This window comes from Bos indicus x Bos taurus, chromosome 14 (assembly GCF_003369695.1).
Source record: "Bos indicus x Bos taurus breed Angus x Brahman F1 hybrid chromosome 14, Bos_hybrid_MaternalHap_v2.0, whole genome shotgun sequence".
Lineage (NCBI taxonomy): Eukaryota > Metazoa > Chordata > Mammalia > Artiodactyla > Bovidae > Bos > Bos indicus x Bos taurus.
Genome location: NC_040089.1, coordinates 45,502,301 through 45,521,343, shown reverse-complemented (window position 1 = coordinate 45,521,343; position 19,043 = coordinate 45,502,301). Strand labels below are relative to the sequence as shown.

The 19,043-nt window shown below is 39.8% G+C and overlaps 1 protein-coding gene across 4 annotated transcripts in view; it reads left to right on the top strand.

Annotated features, from left to right (window-relative positions):
- Positions 1–19,043, top strand: part of COLEC10 (collectin subfamily member 10) — a 174,128-nt gene that overhangs the window by 62,987 nt on the left and 92,098 nt on the right. Inside the window, exon 1 of one of the 4 annotated variants that reach the window (XM_027561268.1) lies at positions 2,544–2,631. The exons of the other annotated variants lie outside the window; for them this stretch is intronic. The gene's annotated coding sequence lies outside the window, so the exon portion shown is untranslated. Of the gene's footprint in view, positions 1–2,543; positions 2,632–19,043 lie in introns of those variants that run through there. 4 annotated transcript variants of the gene reach the window in all.

Sequence of the window (19,043 nt, the reverse complement as noted above, 5' to 3'; positions counted from 1 at the left end):
ATTAGTTAAAGCCAGTACCACTGGTATTATGAGGGATGTCATCATGGTAATCCACATCTTATGTTGTTTTAACACTTCAGTTATCAAAGTAGTCATAAAAAATACTTTTATATTGAACATTTAATACTTCCAAAGTATTTTCCCATTTCTGACAAGGAAAGAAATTTTGATGTAAGGTCTAGCCATAGTCACAAAGCTAAGGAATGAATGCATATCCTCCACTGTTTGGTCTTGGGGCCTATAAATAATTGATTGAACTGATACCTTTTTGCAATGGGCAATTTAGATGAGTAATTGCTCTCAGAACTATACAAATAACAATTCCTTGCATTTTTACTGAGCCAGATTGGCAAGTAGTGTCCACAGTAGCTATGACTTTTTGGTGGTAATCAGCTGTGTTGAGAGGGATGCTGAGGCTCTGTCAAAATAAATGATTGATTAGTCATGGCTTTCACTGGTACATGTGTAGTGATTGAGGGAAAATTTTTCAGCTATTCACTGGACCTCTTACTGAGATTTATTTTTTAGGATTTGTTCTCTTATTTGTTGCATCTTCCAAACAGAGTTATCCCTTTGGTGATTTTACAACCCTATAGTCATACTTCTGTGATTTTATATTAATAGCTGTATAAATATCTAATGGTATTTTTCTCATTCTCACTCTTGAAATCAGAGACCTTGTGTATCTGGGTATTTTTTCTGTCTGACACAAATCCTGGCAGATTTTTGGACTTAATACATTGTTACCGAAGGATTTATGGCTAAAAGTGATTTTGTGGGATGAGCATGATTAGTCGTCTATTTGAGAAAACTTGAGATTTCTGTGAAAGCCATCTTGAACTGATACAGAGTTAAGGAGGTTTTCCTCTGACCTGTCTCTTAAGATGTAAATGACTTACCTCATACCCACTGGGACTTTTGAAAGCCATTAGTATTCTAAGAGAGGACAGAAGTGTTCTGAAGTTGCTCCCTCTAACTGACCTACTATACTTTGTTTGGAATTAAACTGCCTGTGTTTCCTGCAAACTTCATCAGTTCTCCACAGACATGAAAAGAAATCGTTTCCACCGAGCCATCTTGCTAGGAGACCTTTACTAAAATTGTCCTGAAGAAGAAATTATTCTTCGCCCTTGGGGTCACTTGGTAGCTAAAACAGACTTCTCCTTTTTCTTTTAATCTGTTCTACTTCACTGCCTTCTTTTTTTGTGTGTTCTTGAAGGTATTGCCTTATTTACTTTGATGGTTTCTCAACTAATTGAATACAGCAGTGAGTCCTTTCTTCCTTGACTCTTTTGGATGTTTCTGTTTCCCCAAGGGGAAGGGTCCCCATCAGATAGCTTGACTTTGAGCTACTTGCATATTGAAACTACTTTAAAAGTTATTGTTATTTATGAGGCTGTTAAAAGTTTGCTCGTTTGGCTGAAACAGAGAGCACTGGAGTGATACCAGCCTTGGCTTGTGATGGTAGATTTCCTAATTCATAGGTAGGGGGAATAGTCCCTAAAAACAAAAGGATGGATATATCTTGTGGCTTCATATTTAGGTCTCTGTGTGTTGTGGTCAAAAGGGTCCTAATATGATTTAAAATAATAATAATAAATGGTGAACTTATTTGCAAAGCAGAAATAGAGACATACACATAGAGAACAAATGTATGGATACCAAGGAGGGAAAAGGCAGGGATGACTTGGGAGGTTGGGATCAACATATATACACTATTATGTATAAAATAGATAACTAATGAGAACCTACTGTATAGCACTGGGAACTCTACTCAGTGCTCTATGGTAACCTAAATGGGAAGGAAATCCAGAAAAGAGGGGATGTATGTATACATATAGCTGATTCACTTTGCTGTACAGCAGAAACTAACACAACATTGCAAAGAAACTAAAGTCCAACAAAAATTAAACAACAACAAAAGCAACTAAGAAAATACTTGCATAAGATGATAAAGAGCATGAGCTAAGTCCAAGTGAGACAGAAACTCTACTGAAGAGAAAGAAGTAATTGTCTTAGAACCAAATCCTCACCTCTGACACAGAGATGACTTGTTTCTGACCCCATAGTTACCAAATATTTTCTGATACTTTAATATTTGTGTGCTTGTGTATAGATACACATAACCCACAGAAAAGGAATATCTTCCATAATCGGTCAAAATAGTATATATTTTGTGACTCTGTTTCCTCCATCCTTATCTACCTAATCCACTGTATAAAATACTTTCAAAAACATTTTCATCATGATAAGGATTTTATTTGACAGACTATAAAATCCTAAGAAAAGATTCCCACTCCCTTCTCCTTGGGCACACTGACCTGTACCCTGTGACTCTCCAGGGCTCAGGATTTTCCAAGAGTCTATGTTTAGCATGCAGTATGAGTAATGAATCATAGTGTCCACCTGTCAGTGTCATAAACAGATGGTATAAATATGCTTGCATAATGTGACTCAAAACACATCTCCAGTTTTAGCTGGAGTTCAAACAGTATTCGCAGTTCCAAGAAACCTGCGGCTTGCGACTTCCGGGTCAGTGGGAGGAGAATGCCGGAAAAAGGAAAGTGGGTTCCCTGTTGCCCGTCTGGACAGCCTGTCAGCGCAGTGCCAGGGCCCCCGGGAGACGGTCAGGTGAGAGAGGAGTGACAGGAAAGCCTGTTTTCCATTTGCTCCTGAAGCCATTCATTTTAAGGACTCCCAAGAAATTGGTCCTCGGAGCCTATGGGAATGGGTGGCATCATACAGGCTCCTCCCTCTTCCTGGAAGGTCTTTCCCTACTTTCCACCCCCTCCTGGTTTTTTCTTTTCTTTTTCTTTTTTTCCCTCGCCGCCCCGTTTGTTTCTACTCTCACTCATCAGGTCCCAGCTTCAAAGTTTTTTCCTGCGGGAGGGGAGGTCTTTCCAACCTGAGGACACACAGATGACACACAGGAGGGGGATCCTCTAGGGCAGGCATGGTGCTACCTCCTACAGTGACAAGTGCCCGACACTGGGCACGGGCAGTGCTTGGCACTGAACACTTAACGTTCATTTGAAGGCTTAACCCAAGAAGCAAACTGTTAATAAAGCTAAGCAACCCATTTAAAATTGCAGTACCATGCTATCTGACTTCTTAAAAAGTGGTAAGAATTGACCTTGGGGGGGGGGGGGGGAAAGGTGGGGGGAGAAAGAAAGAGTAAAGGCAACTGAGTTATCATTGATCTGTGAGGTTTCATTCATTCCTCACTGTGTCTCTCTTACAATACAGAAATCAAGTATTCTATCCTCTTCGAAGTCTTGTCTGACCTCCCGAGACAGCAGTAGCCTTCCGTTCTATGATTACACAGCACTGGTTGATAGTCTGGCTGCTTTACGTCCTTTTATCCTACTCTATAGGTTTTCTGGATAGCGCTAGAGGTAAAGACGATGCCTGCTTATGCAGGAGATGAGGGTTCAATCCCTGGGTTGGAAAGATCCCTTGGAATAGGAAATGACAACCCATTCCAGTATTCTTGCCTGGAGAATCCCATGGACAGAAGAGCCTGCAAAGCTACAGTCCGTGGGGTCACAAAGAGTCAGACACGACTGAGCAACTGCGCATGCACACTAGGTCACTAGCTACTTAAAGTCCTGAACTGGGTCTCTGGTTCTTTTGCCTCATGCTTCATTCTACCTTTCCTAGGATCTAGCATATTACTTAGCACAGGGTAAGCACTCAGATGTGCTGAAATGATTAAATGTTGGTGCAAAACAAAGAACATTTATTCATTTAACCAACAGTCAATAAATATTTATTGAGAACCCAACTGTTTACCAGGCACTGTTTTCAGTGCTTGGAATACATGAATTAAAAATTCCCTCCTCAAATAAACATTTTAGAAGGTTTTAACTTTTTCAAAAATTCCAATAATGGTTTCTAGGTTTGTTTTGTAACTGTGTTTACCTAAGAGATGCACACGGATACCTAGTACAAATTGCTAAATTGTTGTTTAGTCTCTCAGTTATGTCTGACTCTTTGCGACACTATGGACTGCAGCATGCGTGCCAGGCTTCCTTGTCCTTCACCATCTCCCAGAGCTTGTTAAATACTAGGTGTTAAACTCCAAGGTTGTGATTAAGAGTTAAGCTTAACAGTATCTCTTCCGTTATGGGGGAACCTAGTACCCTGAAGCTGTGCAGTCACAATACAAAACAGTAGCTAAGTTAGCCCATAGTGTTAGTGTTAGTTGCTCAGTCGTGCGCAACTCTTCGTGACCCTATGGACTGGAACCTGCCAGGCTCCTCTGTCCATGGGATTTTCCAGACAAAATGTATTGGATTGGGTTGCTATTTCCTTCTCCAAAGTTAGCAAATAATTTCAGTATTTACCAATGTTACCTTGGGCATGGATGTCAGTATAGCAGTGAACATTCTTTTCACTTTTTCATTATAAGTAAAGTGAAGTCGCTCAGTCATGTCCGACTCTTAGTGCTCCCAGGGACCGTAGTCTACCAGGCTTCTCTGTCCATGGGATTTTCCAGGCAAGAGTACTGGAGTAGGTTGCCATTTCCTTCTCCAGGGGATCTTCCTGACCCAGGGATCGAACCCAGGTCTCCTGCATTGTAGGCAGACGCTTTACCCTTCATTATAAGCATCCTATAAAGATCTGAAGGTTAAAAGGCTAGCAATCTTGAATTGGTTAAAAAAATTGTACTTAATTAAGTTTTCTTTTTTAAAAAGCACCTAGTTGGAGAAGGCAATAGCAACCCACTCCAGTACTCGTGCCTGGAAAATCCCATGGATGGAAGAGCCTGGTAGGCTGCAGTCCGTGGGGTTGCTGAGTTGGACACAACTGAGTGACTTCACTTTCACTTTTCACTTTCATGCATTGGAGAAGCAAATGGCAACCCACTCCAGTGTTCTTGCCTGGAGAATCCCAGGAGCCTGGTTGGCTGCCGTCTATGGGGTCGCACAGAATTGGACACGACTGAAGTGACTTAGCAGTAGCAGCAGTAGCAGTCCTTCTTAAGAGAATAATCTTCTTTTTGAGTATGTTTAAATCAAATTCACCTAGGAACCGATATTTTGGTAGGTTTGTTTTAAGCTAGAATCATTAAAAATGCACAAGAATCTCAGGCTGTGCAATCTTTGTCTTTTCTAATGATGCTACTTCAGTTGCAGAGTGTTTAAACAACTAGGACTTGCTCATTATCAGTCATTTTGACATTGCAGATGATATACAGAATATAGCAATTCATGTCAATTATTATCCACAGTCATACTTCATTTCTGAGCTAGTAAGCAAAAATGTTAGAAGCAAACTTTCAATGTTAATTGGAAAATCAATAAACTTCTGATGGAATGAACTTTGTTTCTTCTATTTCCCCAATTGTAGAAGCTGCCTCAATTTAAATCCATGGTGTTAGCCCCATTAATATTGTTTTGGGGACAGGCAGATGGTGACTTTTTATTCTTCTATCCTGTCAAGGGGACATGGATCACATTATTTCCAGATTTATACCAACAGAACTTAACATTTCATGAAGGGCTTTGCAGCACTGCAGACTTCATAAACAGGTTCTCTCATTTGTCCCCACAGATGAAGTACAATAGCAATTATATCTAAGGTGGGGACTCTCTAAGGAGTTTATGTGCTCAATCACTCAGTTGTGTCCAACTCTTTGCAACCCTAGGGACTGTAGCCCACCAGGCTCCTCTGTCCATGGGATTTCCCAGGCATGAATACTGGAATGGGTTGCCTTTACCATCTCTAGGGGATCTTCCTGACCCAGGAATCGATCCTGTGTCTCTTGCATCTCCTGCATTGGCAGGCAGAATCTTTATCACTAGTACCACCTGGGATGCACCTAAGGAGTTTAGGGGCAGGAAATGACTGTCCTCTACAATCAAAACATAGGGTCTGGAGGAATTACTCCTTTTGGAGCTGGTGGAGGCTGAAGGCTTCCATATGGAAGGAAATGGAATAGGCAGAGTTTGGTCCTGGGTGAGTCTGCATCTCAGGTCAAGGCCTTAGAGATTCCACAGGCTTGTTGAACACCACCCCCTTATGTTCCTGGAAAGACCCATCCTTAACAAGATTGTGAAATAACATTGTTCTTTTCTGGTCTACTTTCTCTTTCCAGATCTGTCAATGCAACATAGTAGAAACATGACTAGAGTTAAATTCTAAACCCAGTTTTGAACCTGGCTCTGTCATTTACCAGTGATATGACCTGGGGAAACCAATATACATCTTATGAGACAGTATGTTTCTCTGTACTATGCCGCCAACAACACATAATCCACCAGTTGCAGGGAGGATTACATAGGTGGATGCATGGGAAAGAGCTCAGTCCACTGAGAAGCACTCTCTGTACTTGATTATTATTACCCTTAAAGCTGGCTTTGGGACAGAAATGGGCAAGACCATCTCATGGTTACTATTGCTTCCTCTGACAATCATCTTGCTCAAATGCCAAGATTCCCCTCACTTCTGTCCCAGCAACACCCAAATAGAGTATCTTGATGTTTTGGAGAAAAATAAAAGCTGTAACTGTCAGAACTGTGATGGAGTTGTCAACAGCCTCATAAATTAGATCAGCCTCATAAATTGTGAACCGAGTACAGGTTCTGTTTGTTCTTTGAAAATTTAATCGCTGGCCAGTTTTTTTTTAAGGAGAGCAAATGAAAAACAAAAAAACTCCGTGTGTCTGACTTCCATACAGACGGGCCTCTCCTACAGTCAAACAGTTATAACCCCTTAAGCTTTTTATTTCCCATCTATGTCTGTGTGGGATGAAACAGCAAAGATACAAGAATGTACGTGAAGTGTTAGTGTTATATATAAACTATTTCAGGGACTTCCCTGGCAGTCCAGTGTTTAAGACTTTGCTTTTCCAATGTAGGGGCCACAGGTTTGATTCCTGGTTAGGGACCTGAGATCTCACATGCTGCATGGTGCTGCCAAATTTTTAATCTTTTTAATTAAATTAAAAAAAAGATTTTAGCACTAAAAAGAAGAAACTGCTTGAGGTGGGGAAGTTAAAGCAGAGTTTATCTTTCACGCAGGGTATTGACATTGGGAAAAGCAGACATTTTTTTCACACCCCACGTCCAATCTCTCAGGACATTCTTTTGGCTCCTCCTTCAAAATAGATCTAAAAAGTGGTCAAGTGAGAACTTCTTCCCACCTCCTCTTCTTCTACCCTCATGTGAGCTATAATCACCTATTGCCTGGATTATTGTAGTAGCCTCCTAACCAGTCCTTCTCACTGTGGCTTCCTTCTCAGTCTGTTCCCAACTCAGCAGTCAGAGTCATCTTTCCAAAAAGCAAGAAGGATCATGACATTCTTTTGTTAAAAACCCTCTAATGTATTGTAAAGCAATTATCCTTCAATTAAAAATAAATATATATTTTTAGAAAGTACATGAGTAGAGGCGTAATGCAAGTCAGTGATTGACTAGGGCTAAAGAAAAAAAAACAAACAGCACTCCGATGGTTTACATCTCAGAACAGCACTCCAGTGATTTACATCTCACTGAGTAAATGCCAAAATCCTGAAATTGTCAGGAGGCCCTCCGTACCCAACTTCTGTCTCTGTGACATTATCCCCTATTAGTTTTCCCTTGTTAGCTCTGGATTCCTTGATCTTCCTCCTGTTCATTAGGCACTTCCTGCTTGAGGATCTTTGCACTGGCCATCTGCTCTGCTTCAGGCAACTGCTTTCCTCTACGCTCTTCCCCCAGACACCCACCTTGCACTAGCACCTGCTTCAAACCTTTGCCTAAATATTGTTGTCTCAAGAAAGTCCATCCAACTACCCTATCTATTTAAAATCACAAACTGCACACCCGCTTCCTGCTTCTTAGTACTGCTGATCCTGCTATATGTTTTTCTGCAGCATTTATCACCATGTGGTATGCCATATATTTTATTTGTTTATTCTGTTTATTATTTATTGCCTGTCTTCCATCCATTTCCCCCATTATCAATTCCAAGAATGCAAGGATTTATGTCTATTTGTTTCATTTATGTATCCCATTTGGAGAATAAATAAATGGATGATCTTCCTGACCAGATATTCTTGAGGGTGGTATTTTGGAGGAACACTTCAGAGACAAGCAGACAGCTGGGAAAAGAGTATTTTTTAAATGGGAGGAAACAAGTGATCGAGTTATAGAAGTAGAATGGTGGGATAGAATTTAATGAACAGAAATAAAACTGAGATTATATATTCCAGATTTAAAACCCCCAGTTTCTACATATTTTACTATTCAGCTTAGTTCTCTCTTTGTGACTGCTATGAAAATTGGATAATATTCTGGTTTTAAATTTTAGTTGTGTGGAAAGAATGGATAACATTTAGTGAAACAAAGCAATGATGTTTCTGTTAGAATGTATATCTCAATCATTATATCTTTCAGCAAAAGCAACATCCCATTCTGTATTTATCTTTCAGTCAAGTAATTTGATGTCAAGACATTTGGTGAAAGCTGCAGTTACAGACATTCATTTGAAGTTGGAGGAATAGCTATTTGAGAGGCAGGAGTGGGATTTTTGTTGCTGCTTTCGTTTTAAGAGAGAATGTGACAGTCGTGTACTCCCAGCTGCTTTCATCCAGAGCCAGACACTGAAGGTCAAAACCTCACACGGATGCATATTCCTTCTGGGAAGTCTCATTTGTCAGAAACATGCCAATATGATAAGGGTTTGGAGGTGAAGAGTGTATAGCACAGTTCAGACATTAAATTTATGCTGCTATGAGAAAAAACTGTGACTCTTTTGAGCTTCCATTTCAAGAAAGTGTTTTAAACTTTGTGTTTCCATGCCTCTGGTTGGGTAGGGGCCTGTATTATTAGCTTTTGACAAAAGACAGAGTTGATGATTACCAACCAGTTATTTCTCACCCATTCTTAGAATATCCTTTGGGACCTTGAGTCTCACCTTTTATGAAGAAAGGCTTCAGGAATTGGAAAAGATAGAAGTGGAATAAATTAGGAAAAAAACATTTTAAAATTATTTTTAAAGCTTCCCCAGAAATTGGGCTTCCCTGGTGGCTCAGACAGTAAAGAATCTGCATGCAATGCGAGAGACCAGGGTTCAATCCATGAGTTGGGAAGATCCCCTGGAGAAGGAAGTGGCAGCCCACTCCAGTATTCTTGCCTGGAGAATTCCATGGCCACCTGGTGGGCTACAGTTCATGGGGTCCCAGAGTCAGACACGACTTAGCAACTTTCACTTTCACTTTTTGAAATTGGGGGAGATGGCGTTTTACTTGTTTTCTTTAATAGGGGGACCCTTTGTAAGACCTAGATTATATGAGTGACCACAAATGGGAATGGCTACATAGATTGGGATGCTGGTCACTGATTGTTAAGGCTCAATCCTTAGGGGAGAATCACCTCCTCTTCCAACACACAAACACACGCACACACACACACACACACACAATGTGCATACACACACATCTATAACCTTGTACAGTCACCTGGTTGTAAGGGTAGTGGGCAAAGTGTCGGTAACTGAATGTCCTAGATGGCATGAGACTGCCACTGTTCTTGTATTATTCTTGTATTACACTGAGGAGGAGGTGTCATACTGAAGCCTGGTTACATTTTCTTACTTTTTTCAGAAAGATGGAGGATGAGAACAAGCCATCTGATTTACTGAAAGAGAATAATATTAAATTTCTTGCTAAGAGGTTTGGAGATTAAAAGTTATACCTGCTAAAATGGTCTAAAAGGGAAATTGAGGGAGAATTTTAGAATTTATCAATTAAGACTTCTCACACTACTCTTTTATTTTAAGCCACAAGAGATCTGGGCAAAACCATTGACACATAATCTCTCAACCCAGTTACAGTGAGTTTCAGTAAGCTGGGAGTTACATGCATTATCATAACTAACAGAAAATATCCCACTTTCTGTAAGATATCCATACAACTTCAATAGCATATATTTGCATCTACATAGTACCATGTCTCAGAGCTTGGTTTCCATTTCACAGCTTCAGTGTCTATTCCTTCCAGAACATGGAAATTGGGAGGTCATGCATTTGATCTTTGCTTTCCAGAGCTAAATGGAGAGAAAGTGATACCGAAGTATCTGGCAATTCAATCCACTGAGTGGAAAATCTGAAATGTTCCAGGCTTCAGCATTTTGTTTTCAAATTTACCACAGAGATTATTTTTTAAAGTTTTAGCTGCTATTGCCTCTATTACATAATGCTTGGTACTGCACGCTGCCTGGAATAAATGAGCACAAACATCAGCACTTCAAACATGGTTTCTGTGCTCTGTGGGTTCGTGGGAACTACTTTCTGTGGTTATTTCCCCAGGCCACCCACCCCTGTGGCCTTAGGTCAGGAACTTCTTACCTGAAACTTGGCTTCCAAAAAATCGACAAATACGGGCACCAGGCACAAAGTGACCAACCACACGGCTTGACCACATCACAGTGTGGGATTTGAGGATTCAGTTTTGGGAACCTCCAGTTCTTGAGAAAGAAGATGTGATGTGAATGACTGTTCATAGAACCTCAGATGTTTGCTTAAGATTCATTGTTGTTGCTGTTCCGTCGCTAAGTCGTGTCCTACTCTTTGCGACCCTATGGACTGTAGCCCGCCAGGCTACTCTGTCCATGGGGTTTTCCAAGCAAGAGTACTGGAGTGAGTTGCCTATTTTCTACTCCTGGGGATCTTCCCAACCCAGGGATTGAACCCATGTCTCCTCCATCTCCTGCATTGGCAGGCAGATTCCTTACCACTGTGCCACCTTATTACAAATGATATTACTCCAGGATCCCTGTGCTTACACAGCAGACATAGACTCAGTTCACCCTCACAGATGAACAATGTTAGAAAACACCAAGTCTCCATCCTGGCTCCCTTGAAAGCCAATCTCCTTGAGAGCATAGTTTACAATAACTCCTCAACCTTATGTTCTTCCAGTTCATTCTCTCATCATCCTGTTCTTTCCATAACACAGTAGTATAGTTCATGCTTACATCATGTCAACAAACTTCACTTGGATTGCTCAAACTATCCCATTGCCAGAGTCAGTGGACACTTATCAGTCCTTATTCCATTTAGTCTTTCCTTAGTGCTTGATGTAGTTGACTAGTTCCTATTTCTAGTCAACTAGAGGAATAGTCTCCTCTCTTGATTTTGACAATACATAGTTCAGCATATTCTCAATTCTATTCTTTTCAAGAATAATTTTATTGAATGACTTTTCTGCATCATGAAGTAATACAAAAAGTAGAATGTGTTCATTTATGTGCTCATTTATTAATCATTTTTTGCAGTCCTGGACATTGCCCTGTGATCTTTGATTTTGCAGAGGTACATAGAAAAGTGTTTTAAACCATGGCTAATACAACCAATCCAATTGAATTGCAGTGCTATCCCTGTCATTTGGTGGCTGTTTAGAAGAGAGTCCTGAGAGGATACTCTGAGATGAAGATCAGTGTAGGATGTTTATTAAGGAGTGCTCTTGAGATCAAAGCTGTGGGTGTTAAGGAGGGAAGCAACATCGGACAAAAAGAAAAGTAGAGCTGTAGACTCCTATCAAACTAGACTCGTGGAGTTGCCTGAAGCTGATCTCATATCAGCTAGCAAAGTAATGCTCAAAATTCTCCAAGTGAGGCTTCAACAGTACATGAACTGAGAACTTCCAGATGTTAAAGTTGGATTTAGAAAAGAAATTTACAGAAGAAACAGAGATCAAGTTGCCAACATCTGTTGGATCATAGAAAAAGCAAGAAAGTTCCAGAAAAAACATCTGCTTCTGCTTTATTGACTATACCAAAGTCTTTGACTTTGTGGATCACAACAAACTATGAAAAATTCTTCAAGAGATGACAATACAAGACCACCTTACCTGCCCCCTGAGAAATCTCCATGCAAGTCAAGAAGCAACAGTTAGAATGGGACATGAAACAACAGACTGGTTCCAAATTGGGAAAGGAGTATGCCAAGGATGTATGTTGTCATCTTGCTTATTTAACTTATTTGCAGAGTACGTCACGCGAAATATCAAGCTGGATGAAGCACAAGCTGGAATCAAGATTACTGGGAGAAATATCAATAACTTCAGATATGCAGATGACCATACCCTTATGGAATAAAGTGAAGAGGAACTAAAAAGAGCCTCTTGATGAAAGTGAAAGAGGAGAGTGAAAAATCTGGCTTAAAACTCAACATTCAAAAAACTAAGATCATGGCATCCAGCCCCATCACTTCACAGCAAATAGATGGGGAAACAATGGAAACAGTGAGAGACTTTATTTTCTTGGGCTCCAAAATCACTGCAGATGGTGACTGCAGTCTGAAATTAAAAGACACTTGCTCCTTGGAAGAAAAACTATGACAAACCTAGACAGCATATTAAAATGCAGAGGCATTACTTTGCCTACAAAGGTTGGTCTAGTCAAAGCTATGTTTTTTCCAGTAGTCATGTATGGATGTGAGAGTTGGACCATAAAGAAAGCTGAGCACCAAAGAACTGATACTTTTGAACTGTGGTGTTGGAGAAGACTCTTGAAAGTCCCTTGATCTCTCAAGGAGAATCAAACCAGTCAATCCTAAAGGAAATCAATCCGGAATATTCATTGGAAGAACTGATGCTGAAGCTGAAGCTCCAATGCTTTGGCCACCTGATGCAAAGAACTGACTCATTGGAAAAGACCCTGATGCTGAGAAAGTTTGAAGGTGGGAGGAGAAGGGGCCAATAGAGGATCAGATGGTTGGATGACATCACCGACACGAGTTTGAGCAAGCTCCTGGAGTTGGTGATGGACAGGGAAGCCTGGCATGCTATAGTCCATGGGGTCACAAAGAGTCAGACAGGACTGAGCGACTGAACTGAACTGAATGGGATGGGCTTTCAGAACTTTGTCAAACTTGGGAGAGGCTTTGTAACCCTGTTTCTACCAATTATTGGTTGCAGGCTTCCCCTGTGCTGTGTGCTGTGCTTAGTTGCTCAGTTGTATTCAACTCTTTGGGACCTCTGCCAGGCTCTTCTGTCTGTGGGGATTCTCCAGGCAAGAATACTGGAGTGGGTTGCCATGCCCTCTTCCAGGGGATCTTCCCAACCCAGGGATCAAACCCATGTCTCCCAAATTGCAGGCAGATTCTTTACCATCTGAGCCAGCAGGGACGCCTAGACTTCCCCTGGGGACGATATTCTTAGAATGGGACTGGGAGCTGAGGGCTGTTCAGTAGCAATACTGCCAGCCATTATAGCCATGTGCTCTGTTCCTAAAGGGAACAGGAAGTCTTGGCATAGCCTCACAGTTTGCATTACAGTAGCTCTATATCCTTAGGGAAGTTATTTAAATTTTCTATGTCTTACTTTCTATAGCTATAATGGGAATAATGATAGTACCTACCACATGTTTTTGTGATGGTTTAAAATTATATCTGGCACATAGTAAGTGCCTGGTAAAATCAGGTATTGTTTAAAATTCAATAGCCACTCAAAACAGCTAAAGAAATAAATGTGCTACAGGACTAAATTCAATAGATTGCCAGACTGTAAGTGTGCCCACATTCAATCCATGAATTCTATTGATTCTTTGTTTTAAATATCCTACTAGTGATGTGTTCTCCAGCCTCAACAATGTTCCTTCCCTAGTTTAGATCCTTATTTGCTATTGTCTAGACCGATATCTTTACTCTCAATCTTTCTCCTTCTTAAACAATCCTCTAGGGATAGATAATGATCTTTTATACAAATTCAAATACAATTATTTGAATTATCCTAAAATCCCATTTGAATTATCATAAAATCCCATTTCCCATAAGATGAAGTAGAAGTTTCTTAGACAATCGCATTTTCTATTGCCACTCCGTTATGTGTAGCTCTGGCTTCCCTGGTGGCTCAGACGGTAAAGAATCTGCTTGCAATGCAGGAGACCTGGCTTCTATCCTAGGGTCAGGAAGCTCCCCTGGAGAAGGGCCTGGCAACCCACTCTAGTATTATTGCCTGGAGAATTTCAGGAGCCTGGTGGCCTACAGTCCATAGGGTTGAAAAGAGTTGTTGGACACAACTGAGTGACTAACACTAACTATATGTAACTCATTTCCCAGCAAGAGCTAATTAATTTTATTGAAGTATAGTTGATTTACAATATTGTGCTAATTACTTTTAACTCTGGGACTTTAACCAATTGCTTTGTGAGTTAACTTCTCTCCACAGCTAAAATCTTTTCTAGGAAGCTGTCTCTGCCTCATACACATGAGTGCAGAAAAACACACAGATCTTCTTTTCTGTCAGTGGAAAAATTACTTTCTCTCTCCTCTATGTTATCCTGCCTTCTCCATCAGTCTCTGGATTAAAGTATTTAACATTACTGTCCATAGTGGCATATGATGAGCCCTGAGATTGGACAGTCCTAGGTTTAAATCCTAATTCAACCTTTATTATGAAGTGATCTTGGACCAATTATACCCCTGATTTCCTTGGCTTACCCTGGAAGTTCCTTGTCAAGATTAAATAAGAAAATGTGTACAAAATACACCAAGTATGTACACAGTATTAATAGATATGAGTATTAATGTGGTTATCTACATGTTTCCTCCATTTAATTATAAGCCCCTCAAGAGAAGGAGCTTGTCTTATACATCTTGGTTTCCATGACATCTAGGAGAGTGTCTGGCACATTAAATGAATAACTGCTGGATACATGGCTAAGGCAAAAGTTTGATATGTATCATATATCATACTGAAATTTCACAGTAGTGTAAAGGACAGACTTTTGGAAAAAGTGAAATGTTAAGTGTATGACACAGAAACTTAAGGAGTTGTTATCTCTATTTTAAAATGAGAATGCTCCACAATCTTCTTTTTGAGAAAGTGAAAGTCATTTCAAAGGTCAATTCATATGTGGTCTTGTCATCTTAGGTAGATAAACATTATTTTTTCCTGATGACAGGAATAAAAATCACAGTAACTAATTATTGGTAGTATGGTATTCATTCATTCATTCAAAAATTATTTGAATGCTAATAATACTAGGTACAAACAATAAAAAGTAAAGACAAATCTCTGAGCATCAATTTCTATCACTAAGATAGACATAATAATAGTAGTTCCTTCACTGGGGTTATTGGGAGAATCAAATAAGTCAATATATGTAATGAGCCTAGAATAAATATAAGCAGTACTTATTATATAATTGTTTTGAAATTTTTGAGAAAATGCAGTCCTTTACATCAATACATTGCCAGAAAACTCTGAACATGTGAAGGCATGCCTGTGAAATTGACCATGCTTCATATTAAATACAATGACTACCCTACCACTCATGCACAACTCTGAGTTATTGTGTATAAAAGTATTTATAATTATTCATCCTGTATTTTATATGAAGATTTCAAAATTCCACTGATGACTCTGGGATGGAAGGATGGAAGTTGTGAGAGAGCATCGCATCATGTTGGGTTCTAATCATCACAGATGGAAACCATATTTAAAGGTCCAGTGTATTCTTTGGAAAGAAAGACAGAGGGTGGTGCCAGTGTTGCATCATATTCCAGACCAGATTAAAGGTCTCTGGAGTTGTGGTTGTGCACACCCTGTTTTATGGTTGTGAGAAGTCACTCCACAGCCAATGGTACATGGAGCTTCATCCAGCGTTCCATCTCTAAAATATGTAAACCAAATGCAATATCATGTAGAAATAACTGATTATCAATCACAAGGATCTAGGAGATTCTTACTGATGAAAACTAATCAATTGAGTGCTTACTCTCTGCCAGATATTAGGATAGACATGAAGGTACCAATAAGAAGAAAACACCCTCTAGCCAGGAAATTTCCAATTAGTGGAGGAGCAAGACAAGTAAAAAATTCCAAAACAGTATAATAATAGAGGCATATGAAATTCACAGCAATGAGACCTGGGGAGTGAGGTCTGTCAAATACAGAGGAAGCTGCCTTCAGGGAGGAATAACCTGAAATGAGTTTTGAATGGTAAAAAGAAGTTAATCATCAAACTAGATAGTGTCATGAGAAGAGCATGATTAGAAGAAAGGCCAGAAATCTTGGCATGTTTGGGAAACTTCAAGTATTTCAGCATTTGAGGTCAAAATAGTTGGGAATTGAAGTTGAAGAGGGCTTTTTGTCTTATATGTCTTGTGGAAGAGTTTAGGCTTTATTCTGTGGACATTTGGGGTCCATGAATGTTTTTTGACAAAACAGAAACATGATCTTTGTTTTGTTTTGTTTTAGAGTGATACCTCTGGCTGTAGCATGGAAAATGGGGAGTGGGGAGCAATAGGAGATTCTTAAATAATTCAAATGATAAATGATGAGGGTCAACATTTATGTCATTACGATGAAGCTGGAGTGATAGGGTAAATTATGTACGGATAAGAGTAATAAGACTTACAGGACTAAGTCACTGATTAGCTTGAAGTGTTGGATGAAAATGTAGAAAAGTAGTAGTTGAAGAAGATCATGCAACATTATACATCAACTGTATACCAATTAAAATTAATTTAAAAAGGAAACGATCACCATATTTCTGACATAGCATATCAATTAGTGAATAGTGATGCTGATGACTGTCATGGGACATGCAGTTGAAGGAGATGGTTAAGTAGATGAGAGCAAAACCATTTACAGAGGGACTTCCCATTCTCATGTGTCTTACTGCAGACCTTTTCTCCTTGATCAGTTAGAAGTTAATCCAAAAGAAGAGTAAACAGGAAGAAAAATTATGTATTTCATATATGTTACATTATGTGCATGCATGCTCAGTCACCTCAGTCTGACTCTTTGCAATACCTTGGACTATAGTCCACCAGACTCCTTTGTCCATGGGATCCTCCAAGAGTAAAAATACTAGAGTGGCCTGCCATGCTCTCCTCCAGGGGTTCGACCCAGGGAGAAAACCTTCATCTTCTTCATTGCAGGTGGATTCTTTACCCACTGAGCCACCTGGGAAGCCCATATTATGTTATACTTGACCTTAATTCAACTTACAACGACAATTGAGCATTCATAGAGGGTAAATGTAATTTTAAAACCTATATGTGTATCACATCTTAGAGAATAGACTTTGACTTGAGAACATTATATTAATGATGATGATGATGATGATGACATATTAACTTGGCACTTAACATGTATCAAGCACAGCATTAACCTCTTCACAGTCGTCACAGAACAAGCCTATAAGACAAGTATACCATTGTTCCCACTTTACAGATGGGGAAATTTGAGATTTAGAGAGTTTGCTCGCCCACTGTTAAGATGCTAGCCAGGATTCAAAATGAAGTCCTCTCGTGTTGTGGGATGAGCAGAGGGTCAGGAATTCAGAGATTTGGTTTAGAGTCCTAATTTAGCTATTTATTGGCAAGGCAGTAGTCATGCCACCCTTCGTCTGTAAAACATGAGTTGAGGGATGGGTTGCTAGGGCAGGGAGAAATTGGAAAAGTTGAAATTAAAGACCTCTGTAGCCCCTTCAAGTTTTGTGTTCTGTGGTTTGGATTGTATAATGGAGTATTCATCCTGAGAGTGACTCTGAGCTCAAAGGGATATGGTAACTGATCCACACAATCTACCCAGAGGGTAGGCACGTCACCAAAAGGAACACATGGCATTGCCTAATCAGTGTGGCCATTAGTTTAATCCTTGCATATATTAAAAGCCCTTTCCAAGATTCCCGTGGCTGTGGTTTTGTACTCAGCCTGAGACATTAGATTATTGCCCTTTGTTTATAGGCAAAGTAGTGAGAGGAATTTCTCTGGAAAAGGAAAATCTCATTCTCTTGTAAACAAAGGTCTTCTCTTCCATGGTCTGTGTTTTAAAACAATTCAGAAAGGGATTTTTTAAATATATTTCAATATTTTATTCTGATCATATCTTGTATTGAAATATATTACACAGAAAGATATTTTTATTCATTATTTTGTACTAACTGAGAGAGAAAGGTGTACTCAGTATCTCCTTGTCTTTTATGCTCTGTCCAACTACTAATATCATCTTTTTTTTTAATCTTTATTTTATATTGAGGTAGAGCTGACTAACAATGTTGTGATAGTTTCAGGTGAACAGTGAAGGGACTCAGTCGTACATATACAAGTATCCATTCTCCCCCAGACTGCCCTCCCATCCAGGCTGCCACATAACACTGAGCAGAGTTCCCTGTGCTCTACAGTAGGTCCTTGTTGGTTATCCATTTTAAATATAGCAGTGTGTACATGTCAAGCCCAAACTCCCTGACTGTCCCTCCCCACCCCCCACCCCCCACCTCGGCAACCATAAGTTCATTTTCTAAGTCTGTGAGTCTCCAGAAAGGGACTTTTTGTGATGCATTTGCTTAAATTTTGTCATCTCTCTTTCTTTGTAGTTCTGTTGCCCAAATATGGGACAATAAAAACCCCTCTAAGTAGAGGTTTGGAGAGTCTGAATATTTCCAGGAAAACCCATAGAAGGGTCTTTTTCAAACCACAGATAGGGGCAGAAAAGTAGGTGAGTAGAAATATCAGAAGTTTCTAACTTTGGTTTTTTAACTTTGGGATATGAACTGCTGATTCATTTTGGTAGCAGGAAAGTCCTTCTAAACTACAGTAGTACTAAGTGCTAACTACAAAGTTAGGGCTTCCCAGGCGGCGCAGTGGTAAAGAATCTGCCTGTCAAGGCAGGAGATGCAAGAATTGCCTGTTGGATCATTGGGTTAGGAAGATCCGCTGGAGTAGGAAATGGCAACTGACTCTAGTACTCTTGCCTGGAAAATTCCATGGACAGAGGAGTCTGGCAAGCTACAGTCCATGGGATTGCAAAGAATTGGACACAATTGAGTGACTGAGCATGCAAAAAAAAAGTTAATCCTACTCTTGGGTTTTAGAAGAAAAGACATGTACATTGAAAACAAGCACTGGCTCTGCCATTTATTAGTTATGTCAATCCCAGATAATATTCCTGAACTTCCACTTCTCATTTGTAAAATAGGAATCGAAATCTTTGTTTCAAAGATTATCATGAAGTTGAAAGGCAATAATACATGTAATGTACTTAGTCCAGTGCGTGCCTATAATTTAACAGATGAGAACTAACTGCATTATTCAAAAATAGCAAA